This window comes from Zalophus californianus, chromosome 2, assembly GCF_009762305.2.
Source record: "Zalophus californianus isolate mZalCal1 chromosome 2, mZalCal1.pri.v2, whole genome shotgun sequence".
In the NCBI taxonomy this organism is placed as follows: Eukaryota; Metazoa; Chordata; class Mammalia; order Carnivora; family Otariidae; genus Zalophus; species Zalophus californianus.
Window position 1 is genome coordinate 165,529,469 of NC_045596.1, and position 20,888 is coordinate 165,550,356.

The 20,888-nt window shown below is 48.6% G+C and overlaps 1 protein-coding gene across 1 annotated transcript in view; it reads left to right on the forward strand.

Annotated features, from left to right (window-relative positions):
• Positions 1 to 874: 874 nt before the first annotated feature.
• ZMAT4 (zinc finger matrin-type 4) overlaps positions 875 to 20,888 on the forward strand; it is a 371,996-nt gene continuing 351,982 nt past the window's right edge. The window contains exon 1 of the mRNA XM_027597341.1: positions 875 to 1,006. The gene's annotated coding sequence lies outside the window, so the exon portion shown is untranslated. The remainder of the gene's footprint in view (positions 1,007 to 20,888) is intronic.

The following is a 20,888-nucleotide window of genomic DNA, read 5'->3' on the forward strand; positions in this document are numbered from 1 at the left end:
TTGAGTTCTTTCTCCTCTCTCCCCTTGCTTTGGCTGATGACACAAGTCTAAATCATTAATTGAAACCAGTCAGAATAAGCAAAGGTGAGGGTTCAACAGAATGGTGAGCTCTGGAATGCCTGTCTCTCTGGCCCTCCCAGCGAGAATTGTGAGGAATCCCAGACTTCCACTGACTCTGAGAACAGCTCTTCTGAGACTCTGAAGAGGCTGCAAAGGGAAATTGTCTTCCAGCTTGGGGGTTTAGGTGGACCGTGAGGGAAAAATGATGGACAAAGTCCAGTGAAGGCGCATAATATGTCCCCCCAAATAATCTAAAATGACCTTCACATGCCCTCCAGGGTGGCCCCGGGAAAAAAACATCACTATATTCCTTCAGCCCTTACCTTGCTCTGCTTTCCAGAGCCTGACACAAGCAGAAACCCCACTGTTAGATTTCTCTCTGCCCTCAGGAACATTCACCAGTTGGGGGAAAAATAAGGCCAGAAAATTGTTGCTATGGGCTCTGTTTTGTGGAAGTTAAAATGCTGGAGCAAAAATCTGATTGCTTGATAGCTCCATCTCTCTCTCTCTCTCACCCCCCACCCCTTCTCGAGAGCTCTCCTTCACCCCCCCCCCACTTTTTCTACTCTCCCCTCCACTGGACTCCCAGTCCTGCCCCGACCCCGGGCCCGAGGAGGAGAGCCTTACAGGTTGTCAATGAAACATGGAATTATTTCCTTTGATGGCTTAGATAATAGTAGGAGCCAAAGCAATGAGTGAGGTCGGCTGAAACCAATGCAGTCCTGCCCGGGACCGGAGAGCCAATCGCAGGAGCAGAGGGCGGGGCGTCGGCGCCAGCAGATAATTGCTAAGTGCATCGCTAGCACAGTTGGGCCGAGCTGCCGAAAGGTCTGGTCGCAGAGACAGGAACGCGTAATCCTCAGCGTGCTCCATCCTGACAGCATCCTTCCACGGCTCGGCAGGGCAGCGAGCCTCTGGCCGCCAGCCCCTCTGCTCCGCGGAAAAGGTACTCCTGCCTGCGTCCCGGGGGGTGCTGCTCCGGCTCTGGCATTCTCAGTGGCTAGAGGTTTAGCATATGTAGACGGATTGCAGAAAGAAAAGTTTAGGGGAGGAAATGTGACAAAGGTGGGAAATCACCGTCTTTTGTTGGGATAAAAACAAGCTGACAATTTGGAAAACTTCTGCGCTGTCTAGAACTGGCTTTGTTTACTACTCTCTCAATTAGCTGCACTCAGGTCTGTGGAAATAGGTCTGGTCTGGGGCTAGGGTGACTGCACGGTTGGGGTGTAAATTCAGATTTGTTGGGTGAAGGGAATTGGACCCCTGGATGTGCTGCTTCGTGGCAAACCCATCACTGGGAGGCTGATGCTGAGAAATATGATTGGTTGGTTGGGTTTTCTGCCATAGGGTCTGCCCCCTTTCCATTACCTTGACCTGCCTTCCCCCAACTACGTGACCTTCAACTTGAGTCCTTTCTCAAACTTCTGTCTCCTTCCTCCCTCCTACCCTTTGCCCACTCTGTCTCAGTTCATTTTTTTTGGGGGGGGTGGGAAAAGAAATTTCCTGGGGTGTGGGTGGCTGTCCTGTTTGACCTGATGGGCATCTGTGTGACACACAACTTCAGAAACCAATGAAACAGTTCTCGGAGGAAAAAAAATTACTTAATTGATTAGCTCCTGAAAACTGGAAGACTTTTCAGGGGTGGTGTGTCCTGAAATAAAGGGGGATGGAGCTAAACTGTATCCCCTGTGAAGGTTACACCCTTATCAGAGAAGGGTTGTCCAGGGCAGAGCATGCCAATCGCTCTGAGAGGTGGAGGCTGGTGGGAGGGGCAGACTCCTAGGGGCTGCCTCTGTTTAGGTGTGCAGGTACGTCTGTGCCCCAGAGGGTGCTGGAGCCACCATCTACACTGTTTCTGATCGTTGCTCTTCAAGCAAAAAAGCTTGCCATGGTCAGCGGCTGGTTCAGCCTCGAAACACCCTTGTGCATTCTAAATTGTGGGATCACAAGGGCCTCTCTTGCTCTGAGACCCACTTTTGGTTCTGGGGAAAACTCCTGTCCCAGAACTTCTGCAGACAGGAGGAGTCAGGCCTCCTAGGAAGCAAGGTCCCCATGGAGAGAAAGGTGATGTGCTTGGTCTTGAACTTCCTGCCTGCTTTGGCGCAGGCAGCTCCTACTTGAATGCCCTACAGCACTTCACCAGGTATGTCCTCTGACCTGCTGGATGCTCTGAAGCTGTCAGTCCAGGACCGATCTTACAAGTCCCTGGGGCTTTGGTGAGGTCAGGTGAATTGCCTCACCCTGATTTCTATCCTAGTTCTGAAGCTGGGGTGTTCGATTCCCAGTCCTGGGAAAAAGTGAACATCCTGGGAGAGATCCTCCAGCAACCCCTTGTCCCTATGACACCCTTCCTCCTGAGGTGCGAATGACAGTCACCCTTCTCTGGCTCCACAAATCACTCTCAGCTTTTAATTCTTTAACTGCCACAACAGGTTCTCCACCTCCTTTACACAGCTGTTTTGGGTGGGAGTCCTTATTGTCGAAGCTCTACTCACAATGGTTAAAAAAACAGCTGCCTGACTTTTTTTTTTTGGTCAGGATATAGGCAGCTTTCTCCTCTGCACATGTTGTCTGACAGTAAACAAAACAAACTTACAGCCCTGCAAATTATGCCTTTGTGTTTGGGCGTCTGGAGTGGACGCTGAGCTTTTGTCTGCTGTTGGGGCATATTTGGCCACACGCCTTCTCCCCTGTGTTCTCTCTAGGGCACATGACCCCCAGAAAGCCCAGGAGAGGTGGCACCCAGCAGGTGGGGGGAGTTTGAGAGGGGCACCTTGGTTTTCAAGAAGGCAGTAATAAAACTAGAAAATGCTTTTGAGTTTCAGGGGTGCCTCAAACCAAAAACCAGTAGCGAAAATTGAGGGTCCTTTTAATTGATGCTGATCTGCTTGATTTCTATCATGATAGAGGACATTCAAAGTAAGGCTTTTAAACCAGCTCCTGAATGGTGACTCATGCTGGAGAGAAAAAAGGCAGGGTTGGGGGAGGGAGAAGAGGGAGCGTTGGGAAGTGCAAGTGGGACACACTGGAGCGCTTGCTTGTCTTCTTCTCCCTCCTCCTCATTCCTCTTCCTTGTAGTTCTCCATTTGGAACAAAGATTGTTAAAATAACAACTCTAGACTAAAAAAAGCATAATAGGAGCTGGAGAATAATTGATGGAATGCAAAACACCATCACTGCAACTTCACCTTGGATGGAGCATGAAATCCAGGATCCAGCCCCACCGCTGTGATCCACTTTGGAGAATTCAATCTCTGGTGTTAGGCTGATTGGTTCCTTGTGAAGCATGGTGCCTGTTTGTGTGTGAAGGGACTGATTGCGGAAAATTAGTTACTCGTCATTTCATTAAACATGGTAGCTTTCGCCAGAACCCTGGGCAAGCACCATCCATAGATCAAGCATTTTCTCCTCTCCCCAATTGGGCAACTAGGCTTTCTCTCTTTTAACTACTGTGCTGAGCAGGGGTTGCCTTTTTCTGCTTTCACAAGCCCTGGGTGACTTACCTGGCAAGTAAAAGTCCCTTCCTTACTTTTCTGTTTTCTTTCCTGTCGTCTCTTTTCATCATAAACACATCAGTAATCTCTTTGCCAACCTACTTTGATCTTGTCATTTTGTGCCAATTTTGCTGTTAAAGAAAACTGTCCCCTGAAAATAGGATTGAAAATATATGAAAATTTAACAGAGAAGAGCCTTTTAGTCCTTCTGTTTTAAAATTTAATTTTGTGGTTTTGAAGAAATCAAATAAGCACGTTTATTGTGTTAGGTGTTTTCGTTGAGTGCTGTTGAGATGTCTTTTTTCTCTTGGGTGGAGGCATGAACTCCCCAGTTATTCTGGGGGTGCGTGTCTGGAGGTTTGAAGTAGTCTGGAGTATCCCCTGAAAGGTGAAGAGATTGGAGCATGATGCTTCTCTTTATTCATCACAGGATGAAGGCTGTTTTGAAATCTAGGCTCTGAAATGTACTCACCTCCCACGGTTATTTTTCCCCTTCATTCTTAGGAAAATTTCATAGCCCAAATTGTTAGTAAATAGCTCACCTGACTCACTTTTCCTTACACACACACGCCCCCTTCCTCCCTCCCTGCTCGGGAGCTATTGCATGCTGAACGATCTTACTTAATCTGATACATGCCTCTCTTTCTTCCTTCCCTTCTGATTCTTCCTTCCTGTCACTTAAGGTCACCCTAGAGGTTGAGATTTAATTTTGGACACCCTGCTCACCTCACTTGTAGAACAGTTAACCAAGGGGAGTCAAGAATTCTGGGATGCACATGGAGTTGCCCTGCGGGAGCAGTGAAACAATCCTTCACCACGTTCTGTTCCACGCAGACCTCCCCAGAGCACATGTGGTGGTGCAGCTACCCCTCATGAGGCAGGCAGGGCAGACGGTTCTGAGCACAGGCCTGTTAGATGTGCTGGGACTCCATCACGCAGAACCCTCGCTGCCCCCCTGTCCTGACACCCACCCACCCACCCTCAGCTCCCATGCAAAGGACTGACCTTGGACGCATTAGCCAGCAGTGAAATGTGCCTGTCATTCTCCCAGTTCCTTTGTTCTTTGTTCCCTTCTTACCCCTAAATCTCTCTCTCTCTCCAGAGTTAGGAAGGATCAGATCTACTTATTCTTACTAGGGTGTAAATAGTTGAGAGTGTTGCCACTGACAGAGGTGTTTGTGTTCTTAATGGAAATCCAAGCTGTTCATAGTGGAATTGCAGACATCTGCCTCGGGATTCAGAAGATGGAGTTTGGGCGGGGAGTGTCTGGGCAGTTGTGGACCTTTGCTTTTCAGTGACGGCTGGTCGTGCTCTCACCCCGTCAAGGACATGCTGCAGCCACGTGGGGGAATGCGCTGGCAGTATTTGGCGTCTAGCACCCGGAGCCTGATCCCTCAGACTTGACCTTGAGCACTGTACTTATTTTGCCTATTCTGACCTCAGTTTCTTCATATATACAGCCAGGGGCTTGGACTGTTTTCTCATCGATCCCCTTTCTGCTCTGCCCTTCTCTCTGGATGTTGCCCCTGGAGTCCTAGATCCAGCTGAGGATGTTAGAGCTCCAGAAGGACTTGGAGCTTGCGGAGCATGCTCCAGTGTGGGCCACGGTGCTCAGGGATGCTTTCAGAGCTGGAATCCGTGAAGGCAGGTTGGAGGGATGGTGGTTGTTATGCCACAGAAAAAACAGGCTGAGGGGTGATGTAATAACTGATTTTGGTTTAGGAGGGGATGTTACATGGAGGATGGCGACCAGCTGTTCTCCATCTCCAGTAGGATTGAACGAGAGAAAATAGACAGAAATTGCAGCAGATGGACTTAGATTAGGTATGAGGAAGAATTTTCCGTCAGCAAGAGTTGTTAAAAAGGGAAGGTTGTGGAGCCTCCGTGATGATCTTTAGGAAATGGGTAAGCAGGAGATTCAGCTGGAGGAGGAGGTGGAGTGCTGTGAGGAGCCTGCAGGAGGGGCTGTCTGCTCCCCGGATCCTGGCCCTTTCCCCAGGAGGGCCCTTTGTGGTGTCCCAGAAACCTCACCTTTGCTCTGAGGCTATCAAAGTGGCTGAGGGCCCAAGTCCCTGGGATGGCAGGAAGGGCTGTGTCTAGCCTGCGTGGCCCTTCCAGGTACCGCCTGGACTGGCAGAGCCTGTCCACTGCTTGGGGCTCTCCAAGTCTAATCTTTCATTCCCAGTTGTGGCCAATGAGGCCCAGGGAGGCAGCAGGCCTTGGTGTCCTCACGCTCTGACCCGATGGCAGAGCCAGGACCAGAGTCGAGGTCCTCCATCCCTTGAGTTAGTGTTCTTTGCTTGGTAGCTCATTTTTTCTCTTGCTTCCAAATTGAATAGACCATTTACTTTTTCTGGGCTCCTAATTTTTCTCTAACCAAATGGTGGAGACAGGGACACCTGCAGTTAAGCAGTGTTTACTGAGTGCCCTTTACTAGCACGGGGTACTCCACTCCACCTTCCCTGATTTATACAGCAAAACTCTTCAGCCTCAGTCAGTGATTGGGAGGGGCTGCTGCAAGGCCAGGGCCGGGGGCATGTCTGCCAGAAACCGGAGCAGAAAAGAGGGGACCAGGTACAGAGCGAGGAGGAAAAATATTATTCCATCTGAATCTTACAGAGCTGAGAGACTTGAGACATCTAGTTCAAGCTCCTCCTTGGATAAATGAAATGAGATGTCCACAGCATGCATGGGATCTGGACAAGACCCTTATATCACCAGTTACCTTTACTAAACAAAACAGAATTTGGAAATTCATTCAGATTCTTTCTGAGAGAAGCTTCTACAACGTGGGGCTGACAGTCCACATTCCTTCCAGCCAGACTTGATTCATCACTGGACAGATACATCTTTGGGGGCATGCTTGGATCCCCCTGGGAGGAGCCTTCGGGGGGGGAGGGGGCCCGAAGAAGGCACACACTGTGACAAGGGGGTGGGCTATCTCAAGGCCTGGAGGCTGGCTCACTGTGGGGTCAGGGGAGGAGCAGGGTCCTGCTGATGAAAACAGCCTCACGCTCTCGAGAATGAGGCAGAGGCTATGCCGGCTTTGCCTTGCAGTGGTTTGAGCCACATACGAAGCAAGATGAACTGGTGAAATGAACACCACAAAATAAATTCATAATTAGGAAGTGCGTGTGTGTAGTCACTGAGTACAAGGAAAGAAACACGGAAGGCTGTGCTGGGCTGGCTAGGAGCTGGCAGGGGGTGTCCAGAACCACGTTTCTGTGCTAACAAAGGCATCCTGAGCACTGTGCCCGGCCCTGAGGCAGGCGCTGGGGAGTCTGTCAGAAACAAGATAGGCGTGGTCCTTGTCCTGCAGGAACTTTCCAGGGAAGCCCGTTAGCCCCTGAGGCAGCCACGCAGGATGTGTGTCTGAGGAGCCCAGGGGTAAGAGGGCACAGTGGGCACCAGGGGCTGGGCTGCCCGGGTGGTGAGACAGGCTGGAAGGGTGGAGAGAGCTGAGAAGCTGAGGGAGAGAAGGAGGTGGGAGAGCACAACAAAGGACAGAAAGCCAAGGGCCTGCCGCGCCTGTCCTGGGAAGGTAAAAGAGCCCACGTCCATAGAGAGAACCGGGAGAAAACAGATGGGCAGGCTTACCCAGGGTGGCCTTGTCTCAGCCCTGCTGCTGCTGTTCCTTTCCTTTCCATTCAGAATGACACTCAGGCTGACCCCCCGCTTCAGTGTCAGACTGCAGCAGAAGGCAATAAGGTGTGGGGGGCACGATGGTAGCATGTCCTGGATGCGGGGTACACATGGCTACCCTTACTTGGTATGGTCAGGTGAGGCCTCTTGGAGAGAGCAACACCTGACAGGGACTTGAGAAATAAAGGGGATCCCACCAGGTGGATGGGGAGGGGGAGGGGAGGGGGGGAGGGGAGAGGGAGGTCAGCCGTGCTGGCAAGACTCAGAAGCATGAAACAGCACCGTGTGTCAGAGCACTATGAGTAAATCTCGGGTGTTGCTGCATCTGAGTGCATGAGGTATGTTTTTGGGGGTGCAGGAGAGACAGGGGGTGGGAGTGTGCCCAGGTAGGGAGGGACCAGCTGGCCACACTGAGGAGCGGAAGGGTTTTAGGCAGGAAAAGGCAGTCACATTCGCATTTAGGACACATGAGTTGTGGAATGGAGGGTGGGGGTGACGTTTGGGATGAGGCAAGGCTGGGCTAAGGGCCTGGTCCTGAAGTCATTTGCCGCCGTCGAGGTGAGCAGTGATGAGGGAGGAAGGAAGACCCTGGCAATGGGAGAAGAGGAGGGAACAGCATCGCAGGGTGACCCTTTGACTTCCTAAGTTATCCTCAGTCAAGCAAAAATGAAAATGAATTTTTCATCCCCTGGAGGAGAAGCTGACAGGTGACAAGGAAAGGTCACACGGGTAGATGAGAGAAAGAGGGAAAGAGAGAGAGAGAGAGAAAGGGAGAGAGCAGTGTCCCCCACGGCAGACAGGACGGGAGCAAATGGGTTGCAACAACGGGAAAAGGATATAAGCTAGACATTAACGTTAATGCCTTAATGGAGGGATTGTTAAACATGGGGACAGGGTCAGCAAAGACGACTGTGAACTAATTCTCTTTTCCATTGAGTATTAAAAAATCAGTCTGTCCCCTGATGGAAGAGTAGGCAAAGAATGTGAACAGGGAGTTCAAACAAAGAGAAAAGAAACACAAATGTCCAGAAAGAGACGTACAAGTGCCCAACCTCTCTAATAATTAAAATAGTACATTAGAAATAAGATATCATTATCCACCTACCAGACTAGCAAAAATGAAAATGATACGCCCTGTGTTGTAATGAATGCCAGGACGTGGACATTTGCAGACTTAGCCAGTGGGAAGATCATTTGCAAGCACGGGAGACATGTCTCAAAAATATACCCTCTAAACCAGCAAGCAATTCCTCTTCTAGGAATTTATCCTACGGATATAATGAGAGCTGTGCAAAATAGTTCTAATCAAAGATATTCCTTTCAGCATTATTCATTATAACAAAACATTGTATAGGGGGATTAATTAAATCTAATATGGCTCATCCATAAAATGGAAATCAAAGAAGCTATTAAAGTTACATTGAATAATATATAAGAATATGGGAAAATGCTAATAATATATAGTAAGTAAAGGTTTAAAAGTAAAGAGTATAAATACAATTTTGTAAATAAAAAAGATGCATACCGTCATGAAAAATAGAATGGAATACAATATATCAGAGTGATAATGGTGTTGATCTCCGGGTTTTAGGAAACATCTGATTCTTTTATTAAACTTTCCTATATTTTCCAAATTTCTTACGGTGAGTGTGTTGTTTTACACCTCAGAAAAGCATGTTCTTTAAATCAGTTATTCAAACCACAAATGTTGGAGCAGGGACTATACATGTAACAATGTGTCTTGCTCCCTAAAAGTCATAAGGCAGCTGGCCAGGTGTCCTCAGTCCATTCGGTGAGATTGGATAAATGTACAAAGGCCGAGCAGCTCGAAGCTCCCCTGCTCAAAGTTGGCTTCCGATGTTGAGGGTGCAGGATCTCTGTGCAGGGAAGGGTACCACGGGCAGGGGCAGGCTTCCTGCTCCCCTTCCCTCTTCTCCGTTTCCACACACAGCACCAGCCTTGTCCCTTACAGTGGTCAGACCTAGCTTAGCCTTTAGGTGGTGTGTTTACATGCCTCACACACATCTGCAGATGTCCTAAGTGGAGAAGTTGAGACTCAGGGAGGCTATGACTTGGTCAGGGTCAGGGTCACAAATCTAGTGAGTGGCAGAGCTAGGTGACAAGGAACTTGGGTGTCAGAGCCTGCGCACCCTTTCTGGAGTGGGCTGTCTTGTAGAGCTTCTCGTGCTATTGTGGATAGCTGGCAGATTTCCAGCAGGAAGGTGTGGAGCACCCTCCTCTCCTTCCCAGAAGCCATACCTTTTGCTTAACTCACCTATTAAATAAGACCGGGTGAATTCACGGACAGCTCCCGACAGCCATCACATTTAGAGGAGTGACTTTGGGTGCGGAGGGTCTCCAGCGGTGCCCTCCTGGTTCTGCTTCCTGACTGAGTGCCTCATTTGTGGCTGGTTTTCCAGACTGCTTTTGCTTCCCCTGGTGCTTTCCTTTGTTCCATAAACTCTGGGCAGCTTGAGAGTCCCGCTGTCTGTGGCGGTCACAGCTGGCTGGCTCCATGGTGTGTGCCCAGGCTGCATGGGGGCCCTCTGAGGCGCTTTCCCTCAGCAGAGCAGGTGGGGCTGTGAGGGCCACATCTTGGGGCTTTCACAGGCTGAACAGGGGAGAGTGGAGAGGTCTGCTAAGAGGTAGGGCTGGATGAGGACTGGTGTGGGCCGCGTGGCTGCTTTGCTGCTCTATTTATTTTAATAACAACACAGATTTGTATGACGTTTTGTATTTGCAAGCTTCAGAGGTAGATGGGGCAGGTGTCTTTCTCCCCATTGTACACAGGAGGAAATAGATAGTTGGAAAGGCAAAGCCACTTGCCTCAGTTTGTATGTGCAATAGGCAGAAGAGCTCGCGTGGAACAAACCAGATTTTCTGCCCGCAGACACCACCCTACTCGTAATCGATAGGGGCTTCTTGCTGGCACGTGTCCTGGGTGTGGCGGGGGTGGGCCACAGCACCCCGTGTGGCCCTGGCAGGTACTTGATGACTTAGCTGATGGTAGTACATGTGAGGGGACTTCCGGAACATGGTGCATTCAGCTGAGTCCTGCCATGAGGCTGAGTCCAGTAGGTCCTGAGAAAAGTGGATGCCAACGAGAGCACAGGTGATCACAGAAGGCTCGTGGAGGATGAGGGTCCTGAGCCCTGAAGGATGAGTGCGATTGGGACAGAGAAGGGACCTTCTGGGTGTGAGTGGTGATCCAGAGCCAAGAGACAGCATGAGATGTTGGAGGCCACTGAGGGGCCATGTGGCTCCGTCAGGGGGTGATGCGGAGAGGTGCCTTGCGTGTCCCTCATCCCAGGCTTTGCTTCATTTCTCAGAATCCGTCCTGTGTAATAAGCTCGGGCAATGCCACTGGGAGGGAGGAAGTTAATGGGTTGGGGTTTTCCTATGGATTCCCTCCTTCTCGCTGCCTCTCTTGATTTTGCTCCCACTGAAAACGAAATTGCCCTGCAGGGTTCCAGAACACAGGAAGGGGCATTGGGTTGGTTCCTATTCTGCCAGCCCTCCTCTGCCTGTCTGGAACTTAAGGTTTTCAGAATATGAGAAGAGGAAGGAAACATTATGAGCCAAAAGGAAAAGAAAGAAAAAGGGAGCAGAAAGGGGAGGAGGTGGGGAACTCAAGAGCGGTGTTTGGAAATGAGGAAGCAACTTCTAGCACACTGAAAAAGCAGAAGCATAACCTCTTTCTGAACTGTAGATTTTTAAAAAAGATTTTATTTATTCATTTGATAGAGAGCGAGCAAACGTGTACAAGAGTGGGAGGAGGGGCAGAAGGAGAAGCAGGCTCCCCACTGAGCAGGGAGCCCGATGCGGGACTCGATCCCAGGACCCTGGGATCATGACCTGAGCCGAAGGCAGAAGCTTAACTGACTGAGCCACCCAGGGGCCCCTCAACTGCACAGCCCCAGCTGTGCCACCCCTTCTGGTCCAGGCCTGGTGACCGTGGGGGTCTAGGAGGGGGAAAGGGGGCTCCTTCTGCCTCCAGAGCAGCCCCTTGTCTGTTTCTCCATCCTGCCTCCTCCTGGTTTCCAGGAGGCTCTGCAGAGAGGTGCAGGGAGGGGCTGGCCAGTAGGCCCCTTGCTGCTGACGACCGGGTAACTTGCCCATTCCCTGGGACAGGTCGGTGAGAGATGCTCCAGGCTACAGGGCTGGGAGAGCTTGAGGCTGGCTCTGCTCTTTGATTTCACCCTGATGGAAATGATGGGCTTCTCTCCCTCTTCCTTCAGTTTCCTGAACAGGGATGTGAGCTTCTGAAATGTGATGTGTTCACTTATTCATTGCTCAAAATAGTGAGAATTGACAGTCACAGTTCTAAGGCTTTAGGATGCAGTAATGAACAAGACTGACCCAGTCCCCATCCTCCCCGAGATGCTATTCCAGTGAGGGGAGACAGATGGCAAACAAAGAAGTCAATTCGTAGGAGGGCCGATATGTGAAATGGGGAAAAATGAAGCAGAGCAAGGGAATGGGGAGAGTGTGTGGGGAGGGTGTGTCCGGGAGGGTGTGTCCCCAGGAGGGTCTCAGTGATAAAGTAACACCGGAGCAGAGACCCAGGACTGTGGAGGGTGATCCATGAGGATGTCTGGGGCAAAGGCAGTCTAGGCCAGGAGAGGTCCTGAAGCTGGAGATACTTGGGGGGTCAGATGTAGCCATGAGGCCAAGGGGAGCTTCATCAAACCCCTGGAGAGTTCTGAGCAAAGGAGTAACACAGTGTATGATTGAAGGGATTGTTCTGGCTGCCTGGTGCGGGCCCTGAGAGCACGCTGTGGGAGAGCTGTGTGGAGGCAATGATCCTGGCTAGAGGGGGTGGTGGCTTGGATTTGTGGTAGCAGTGGGGTGGGGTGGGGTTGTGTGGAACAGTCCGATTCTGGATATATTTTGAAGGTGGAACCGACTGGATTTCGTGATGGGTTGAACGTAGGGTTTGAGAGAAAGAGGGTTCACAGATGATTTCCAAGGCTTTTGGTGTGAGATGGAAGTTTGTGGAAGGGAAAAATTGGGGGAAACAGGAGGTAAATTTTGTTTGGGGAGATGTTAGACATCTAAATGAAATGCCTGCTAGTCCGTTGGGTTATGGGTCTAGAGTTCAGAGAAGAAGTCTATGCTAGAGAAAAATCTTGGGGGAGTTGTCTGTGTGTTGATAATATTTAAAGTATGGGGCCAGATGAGATAACCTCGAGAGTGAGTGTAGAAAGGAGCTACAAAGACCGAATTCTGGGAACTCCAATACTTATGGATCTAGAATAGGAGTTGGTGAACTTCTTGTTGAAGAGCCAGATAGTAAATATTTTAAACTTTCCGGTCCATATGGTCTTTGCTGCCAGGAGTCCGCTTTGCCTTTGCAACACAAAAGCAGCCACAGACCACATGTAAATGAATGAGTGTGGCTGCGTTCAATGAAACTTCATTTACAGAATAAGGCAGCTGACCCGCGGGCCATGTTTGCTGACCTTTGTACTAGGGCGTGAAGATGAACCAGCAAAGGAGATGGAGAAGGAACAGCCCCTGAGATACAGTTGCCTCAGAGCCTAAGTGAAGCATTTTCTTCCTTCCTTCTTTTCTTTTTTTTCCTTTCCTTTTCTTTCTTTTCTTTCCTCCTTCCTTCCTTCCTTCCTTCCTTCCTTCCTTCCTTCCTTCCTTCCTTCCTTTCTTTCTTTCTTTCTTTTTTTTTGCAAAAAGGTGATTTTATTAAAGCTCAGGGACAGCCAGGAGTGCCTGAGGAATGTCACACTTATCACATGGGGGGCGGGGCGGTGTAGGGTGCCAACTTCTGCTTTGTCCTCATCTAGCCTTCTGCTCCCTCATCATTTCCCCCCTGAATGGTTTTGACCCTTAAATCTTTAAGATTGTTGAAGGTGGAAGGTCTCATCTTCTGTAACTTCTACCTGCAAGGAGGGAGTAATCGGCCTGCTCACATACTGCTGGTGTGTGAAGTCGGTGGGAACCGAGAACTGAGCGTTAGCAGGGAGGCCACCAGCGAGCTGATGGCGCGTGAGGTGAAGGCTTCTTCGGAGCAGGTTGTGGAAAGGTGTTGGAGATAGCTTATGGAAACAACCTTACGGAGGGGTGTGGGGGGGTGTGCTTAAAATGGGGGAAATATCAGCATGTGTGTGTGTGCTGGTGGAAACAATCGAGTCAAGAGCACAGAGGTGATGTAGGTGACAACTGCTGGAGCCATGGGAAGGGAGGGGCTGGGACCCAGTGACTGGGGCAGGCGTGGCCTGGCTGGCCGAGTAGACAGCCAGGGAGGGAAGGGCAGTTGTCACAAGGAAGTCGGGTGGGATGTGTGGGGGTCAGAGTGGGGACTCTCTCCTGTTGCTTCATTTTCTCAGTGACTGGGAAGGAGGACCAAGAGCTGCCTGGTGGGGAGGGGAACTTGGTCATGGGCCGTGGAGACAGATGCCCCTGAGCACAGAGGGGAAGGGGTCGGGAGACAATGAAGAGGGTGTGAGTCTCTAAATCAAAATTAAAATGTTTGTGGTGATGCTATCACTTGAGCTTTGTAAATTCTGAAGAGTTATGACTGAATTGATAAGGCCAAGACGAGGGTGTGGATTGAAAGTCCTCAAAAAACAGTCTCAGATTCCCACAGGCCTGGAGCTGCCTACCCAGGTGGCTCTTGTATGGCTGTTTTTTTTTTTTTTTAATTGAGCTATAATTGACATATAACATTATATTAATTTCAGGTGAAGAACATAATTTGAATTTGAATATATTGCAACATGGTCGCCACGATAAGTCTAGTTAAATCCATCACAATGCATCATGATGCATAGTTCCTTTTTTTTTTTTTTTTGGTATGATTGTATTTTGAGGAAATGGAGTTGCTCACTGGAGTTACTATCACTCCTCCCAAATCAGACCGTTGCATGAGGTGAGAGAGGCCACTGGCCTGGGGTTGGGGGAGTTAGGGGAAGCCGGCTGTATTTTGTTCTCTGTCCTTCTAAAGCTTTTTTATTTGAGACTTCTTACTTATTTTTTACATCTTTTTATGAGGCAGGAGAGAGGAAGGAATGAGAGGAGGATTCCTCTAATTTTTTTTAAAGATTTTATTTATTTATTTGAGAGAGAGAGAGAGAGAAAAAGAGCGAGATGGGGGAGGGTCAGAGGGAGAAGCAGACTCCCCGCTGAGCAGGGAGCCTGATGCGGGACTCGATCCCAGGACTCCAGGATCATGACCTGAGCCGAAGGCAGTCACTGAACCAACTGAGCCACCTAGGTGCCCCCCCCACTCTCTAAGTTTTCTGTGAAGACATTGTCCTGGGGAGAGAAAGGACCGACCCAAGGTCCTTGATCTGAATGTGGGGTGGACCCCGTAAGGTGGAGACTGAACCCTCTGGTGTCATCCTTGCAAATGTCCTAGGACAAAGGGAGGAGAGGTAGAGAAGTGGCCTCCTGAAGTCCCTACAGTTTGGGAAGAGGGAACTGTTCATAGAAAGTAGGAAGAAATAGAACACCTCCTTAGTTCTAGTTAGCTGCCTGTAGGGAGAGAGCAAGGAAGACAGATGAGGGCACAAGTCGGACTGGTGGGAGGAAACTGACTTGGGGGCTTTAGAAGAGAGAACAATCTAAGATCATAGACCCAGCAGAAAGCAGGCAGAGGCTTCCCTCCAAGACTGTGCTGTGTGCAGCGCTGGAGGGGTGAGTGCAGCTTGAGGGAAGTGGGGGATGCTCGGGGACTTCAGAAAGTGTGCCGAGGGACCCGGTTTACCTCAGTGCACTGTCAGTGCAGCCCAGGAAGGGGCATGGCCTAGTACAAAACTGGGCATGTATAGGACCTGTGACTGTCCCCGGGCCTATGCGGGTTTCAGAGAGGGCACTCTTCTTGGACGGCAAAGGGTCCAAAACCGTGTGCTCACTTAGGGCCCGAGGTTGTTTGTGGGAGTGACAAAGGCACTATGGAGTTTGTGGCTCAGGGCTGACCCAGGAAGAGGACGCATCGTCTTTTCTCCAAATCTTATTTCTGGTGGTCTTTTGGGGATGAAGTAGGGAATATGGAAGTGCAGAGGTGTAGGGACCCAGAGTTTATCCAAACCCAAGTTATCTCCAAGGGCCTGGCTCAGAGAGTCCCTGTGGCTGCTCCAAGCCTTCGTTTCCCCAGCTCTCAAATACTTCATGATACCATCTCATAGATTTGTTGTAGGGATTAAGTGGAGTGTTAGCTCTAAAGTATCCAGCGTAGTGCCTATAGTAGAGCACGTATGCAAGAATCTGTGGGAATGCAGGGTGACGGGGTGTGGGTGGGAGGGGTGGCTTCTCTCTAAGCCTGGGCCAGGCTGGGCGAGCCTAGTGGGCTGGGGTGAGCAGGTCATGGATTCCATGTGCTTCTGCTGCAGTAGCCATCTCTGAGTGGCTAGTGAAAAGGTCGGAAGACCTGTTTCTGGGTTTCAGAGCTCCCAAGTGCTTCGTTCCAAATATTGCTGGTCAGCGTACCAGAGAGGAACAGTATAGAATTGCCAAATAGTGCAGTGCCTTCAAAAAAAATAAATCTTGGGAAAGAAACTCTGAAAGCTGCAAGAACCGTAATATTGAGAGAGATTTAAAGGGAACCCAAAATCCCTGCAATGCTTAGAACAGCAGGAACATAGATTTCTCCCACTAATCAAGTGATTTATGGGAAAATCCTATCCATCTCCCTAACCCGAGCTGAAACAAGCAAATGATGGCTGCGAGTTGCAGGGTGAGTTCCGAGGCAGGCGCGAGGCTGGTTTATGACCCTGCAGAACTCTCCTGAGCCATGAACTCCAGGGCAAGCCGGTGACCCCCAAGGAGGGGAGCCCCCTCAGCCAGCTCCCTCTCAGCTGTCAGGGTGAGGTGGTGTGCAGGGTAGGAGGGTGTCTCCCACCTGCCTGTGGCAGAGCTTCTGGGGCTCTCATCTGCTGAGAGGATTTCACCTGTGTGTGGGGGGCAGGGTGGGCACACATCTCCTCTGGTGTCCGAGGAGTGATGGTGGTGGACAGGTACCCGCCCATGCACTTAAATGTGACATTGACGTGGGAGCTGTCTGTCAGGAGATACTCCTGTCTCTGTGTGGATAGGACGCTTCTAATGGGCCCTTCTATTGGGCTGTGTTTTCAAGCCCTTCCAGGCGATCTGGCCCCATGTGGTTGACACTAAGTATCACCTTTTTGACTGTGAATGGATATTTCCCAGTCTGGGTTTAGTTAAATTCCAGGGCATTCTGAGTAATCTCAAGAGGGCTCAGGTGAAGCCAGTTTAAACTTTTTGCAACTTAGAGAGGAGACACTTGATGGTAGAGAGGAGACACTTGATGTGTCACACTTGACGTGTGGGGAGATGGGTGGGTGGCTGGGTTGGGCTGAGGAAGGAGGGGTCGGGTGTGATGTGTGAATTTTGGCACAAGCGTGTAGTGTCAAAACATCCAAAATGCTGAGGGCTGTTTTTCTACACAGAAAAATAAACGCACTAGAGTTCAGAGAAAGAGGAAACAGTGGCTAAAGACACAGAAAAATGTTTGAGTCTATGACTAATCAGCAGAGCAAAATAGTTAGGCAGATGGGGTTCTGGAGTCAGGCTTTGATCCTGGCTCTGAAAGTGAGCTCTTTGACCTTGTCAAAGTCATTCAGTTGGGCCTCGGTTTCTCCCTCTGTAGAAGGAGGATGAGAGGGCCTACCTTGCCGGGATGCCATATGGTGGTGAGGTTGAGTTCTTACCACTGATAACAATGCTAATAATAACAATAATAAAAGTGCTAATTAAAATGGAGATGAGATGCCATTTTTCCAGCTATAAAATTACTGAAGGTTAAAAATGACATTGCTCAGTGTCATGGAGATATGATAGAATGGTATAAGGTCCTATTATTAGAACTGTAATTGGTGCAACCTTTCTGGTAGGCATGATTTTGGGGAATTCCATACTTTTGACTTACTTCTAAGATTCTATCCTGAGGAAATGATTGGAGATGTGAGGAAATGTGTGTATGGATGTGTACACTGTGGTGCTATTAGTTTTTCTGAAACACTGGAATCAACTTCCCCCCTTGGAAGGGAACTAGTTAAATATATTATGGTACATCCATACAGTGGAGTAGTAGGTAGCCAAATAAAAATATCTGAAGAATGTTAGTGACATGAGACCATGCCCATCAGGCCGTAGGTTAAATATCTTCTAAACTGCCTAATGAAATACACACATATGTGCATAAACGTGGCTATAGTACACCAAGATGCTAACAGAGATTCTCTCCAGATGGTGAGATTACGGATAATTTTTGTTATCCTTTTTGTATTTTCTTCTGTAGCTCCAAATACCTTACAGTGTGACTTTATTAATTTTTATAATAAAAGTAATTAAAAAATGATGGAAAGAATAGGAGATCTGGTAACCTGAGTGGATCAGGTGCTTGCCCTCTTTGGAAAGTATTTCTCTGGGGATCAGGCCTGAGTGTGGATTCCCTGGAAGCTTGTTGGGAGGCTATGTATGGATCCTTCTCTCTTCTCTCCCTGACCAATGTGGAAGAAACCAGTGTTTTGGAGATGAAAGCAAACATTTAGAAATGAGGAGGCAGAAGCGGGTATGTGATGAAGCCATCAGCAAGCAGAGCAGATAGCTTGCCCTGGTTTGCTCTCAGCCCTGAAATCCATTAGCTTCCTGGGAGCCACAGATGGTGACAATCTACGTGTCTAGTCACTACCAAAGCCTTACCCAGCCTGGAGCCTGCTGCCCTCTTTCCTTCTGGTTGTCACTAGGAAACCAGGAAGAGGTATTTTAAAACAGCAGGCCTGCCCACAGGATGCTCCTAGAACATGGGGGCTGGAGATGCCAGGGATGATGTAGGCCACTTGGCCGTGGCCATGGGTCCAGGGGCAGGTGTGTCTCACAGGACACAGTGGTCCCCAAGCCTGAGCCAGGTTACAGGGATATCTCACCTATGGCATCATGCATGTTGAAGCATGGGGTATCTGAACAGAATGTTTGCAACTTTTATAATTCATTAAGTGTCCTGATGGAGCTGGCTATTTAATAGAAATAATTCTTTTATTCAACAAATACCTTTTGAGGACATGTCATGTGTCAGGTCTGGGGTTAGGTGCTGGGTATTCCCTGGCAAATAAAGCAGAGACCTCAACCTATGTGGAATTTACTCTTTTCTGTGCATTGGACAATTTAGTTCTGATATATATCTTTCAAAATCTGGAATTTTTTTTTTTTAATATATTGGTTTTGCTTAAAGTAGGACACACTTGCTTTAGGTCTGCAAAATATTGTAGAAATAGTGATTTTTTTTCCTTTAGTGCAGATATCCCAAGTGTTATATAAGTTTAAATATTTTTCTTTAATTCATCCTTATGACATCTCTGCAAGATGGGACAGGAAGGGGCTGCTGCCTGCCTTCAAGTGAGGTGCGGGAAGGGATATTTTTGGCTCTAACTTGGGCCCTGCTGAAAATGTCAGGGCAGCTGCTGACTTGAGTTCAATGAGGCTGTCTCTCTTGATTGACTGTTGATGGCCACTGGCCACTTGGAGGCCCTTTGCTGAGGAGATGTATGTTCTCTGCCCCCTGGAAACCACTCATTCACCTCGGAACTTTTTTAAACTTGAAGATACAATGGCTATTGTGTGTGTGTGTGTTTTTTTTTTTTTTTTTTCATTACACCCAGCACCAGAATCAGGTTCCCTAAGATCCTCTGAGGTACAGGATTATGTTTAGCAAATATAAATTGTAACTTTTGTAAAGTTGCCACCTTCCTCTGTATAATATGTTGTGACTTAGGTTTTTCCTCTCTGCTTTGGAATGCACCCAGATGTTTTGCTTCTTTTAAGATCTGACATGGCCATGGCCGGCTCTATAAATAGTACCAAACATCAGCTATAATGCTGGCACGGTGCTTTTTTTTTTTTCCTGCCAGCCACTAAAAGTCTTGGGAGAAAATTCTCTCTCTCTCTCCACACGCGTGCACGCGTGCACACATACACACACACACACTTATAGTTATATTTAGACATAAGTAAAAACCCTGAATGTGTTCACATATGTATTTTGTTTCTTTTGTTTTTTAGGAATTAGGTAAAAAGGAGTTAAAGAGCTTTCAACAACAACAGAAAACAAAAAGACTTTCCTAAGTATCTACGATGTCCAGGCAGAGTACTCAGTTAAATTACCCCTGTCACCAAAACTCACAGTCCAACAAGAGGACAGCTTTATTAGTAACTAATCCTACCAGACTTTCTGGGCATAAAATGTGAAAAGATGCCTTTTATAAATTGCTGGGGATTTTTAATAGTTGTAGAAAGAGTATCTAACGGTTGTATTACTTTGCTAGGATTGTGGTAATGAAGTAGGACTGAGTGGAGAGAGAGAGAGAGATAGCCCACTGCTACTGCGAAGTAGCAGTCAGCAGGTGGGTTCATCCGGAGGGCTTGAGGAAAGGAGCTGTCCCAGGCCTCTCTCCGTGGCTTGTAGATGACCATCCTTCTCCCTGTGTCTCTTCAAATTGTCTTTCCTCTACACGTCTGTCACTGTGTCCAAATCTTCCCTTTGATAAGAGTCCCAGTCATACTGGATTAGAGGCTACCCTAATGACCTCATTGTAGCTTGATGACATCTTTCAAGACCCTATCTCCAAATAAGGTCAGGCTCAGAGGTGCCGTGCCTTGGAACTTCAAATATGAATTTTCTGGGGGAGGGGGTACAATTCAACCCACAACAACAATCTTTGGGATAATACTTGTACATCTGGGAATAACTTGCCTTAAACCATCTGAGACTGATAATAGTTCTCCTCTTCTTCCCTCACTGAGGAATGACTTTCTACTTTTCACATTATTTTCAAATTTAACTTTACTAACCTGATTCCCTCCATGGTAGCCAAACCCATTTCCTCTTCTGTGGAGCAAAGAGAAGACAGCTGGTCACCAGCCTTGGTCTAGTAGCTTAGTAGCCATCTTGAAGGGCATGACATTCCATCTTCTCTTTCTCCCTCATATCTTGGCCTCCCTGCAGCCTGACCAGGGGCTCCTATAAGGAACATCTTGGGGGAGGTCCTGTCCTTCTCCAGATGGGCACCCCTGAGTACTGTGGGCAGACTTGGCACTGCTGAGGGCGTGGGGAGCAGACAGGGCAGGGAGGAGCTCATCAGCAGTCAGCTCCCAGCCTAGCTGTCTTCTGGGGCCACCAAGCCCTGACTGCTACTTCGCATACCCTCCTTCACATCCGGTGAAGATGCCATATAACACACACAGCACCTGTTTCCCCACTGTTCTTAACTTGGAAATCCCATAGGTAATAACTAGTATATTCACTGCCAGTGGAGGGCTGTGAGCACCAATATGCTATATTATGGTTAATACTTTTCAGACACACGCTCATTTATTTCTTTTTCTCTAATCAGCTGCTCACACCAATATGCTGTATTGTGTTTAATACTTTTCAGACACATGCTCATTAGCTGTTTCTTTCTAACCTATTCCCTTGTCTGAATCAAGTTGACATGCTCCTTGGTCTCCCTGCTCAGTGTTTCATGTTATACTCACAAGTCATCACACCCAAGGAGATGTGTTGGGCAGAGGCAAGACTTAGACTCAGGGCTATCTTTGTACTAAGTATACCCGCCTGGACAAGAGATTTTATGTTCACTCCCATAGGTGACACTTGGACAGGGAGCCAAGAAAGAATCTAGAGTTCCTCTAGGGAGAGCGAGAAACCTGAAATACAGG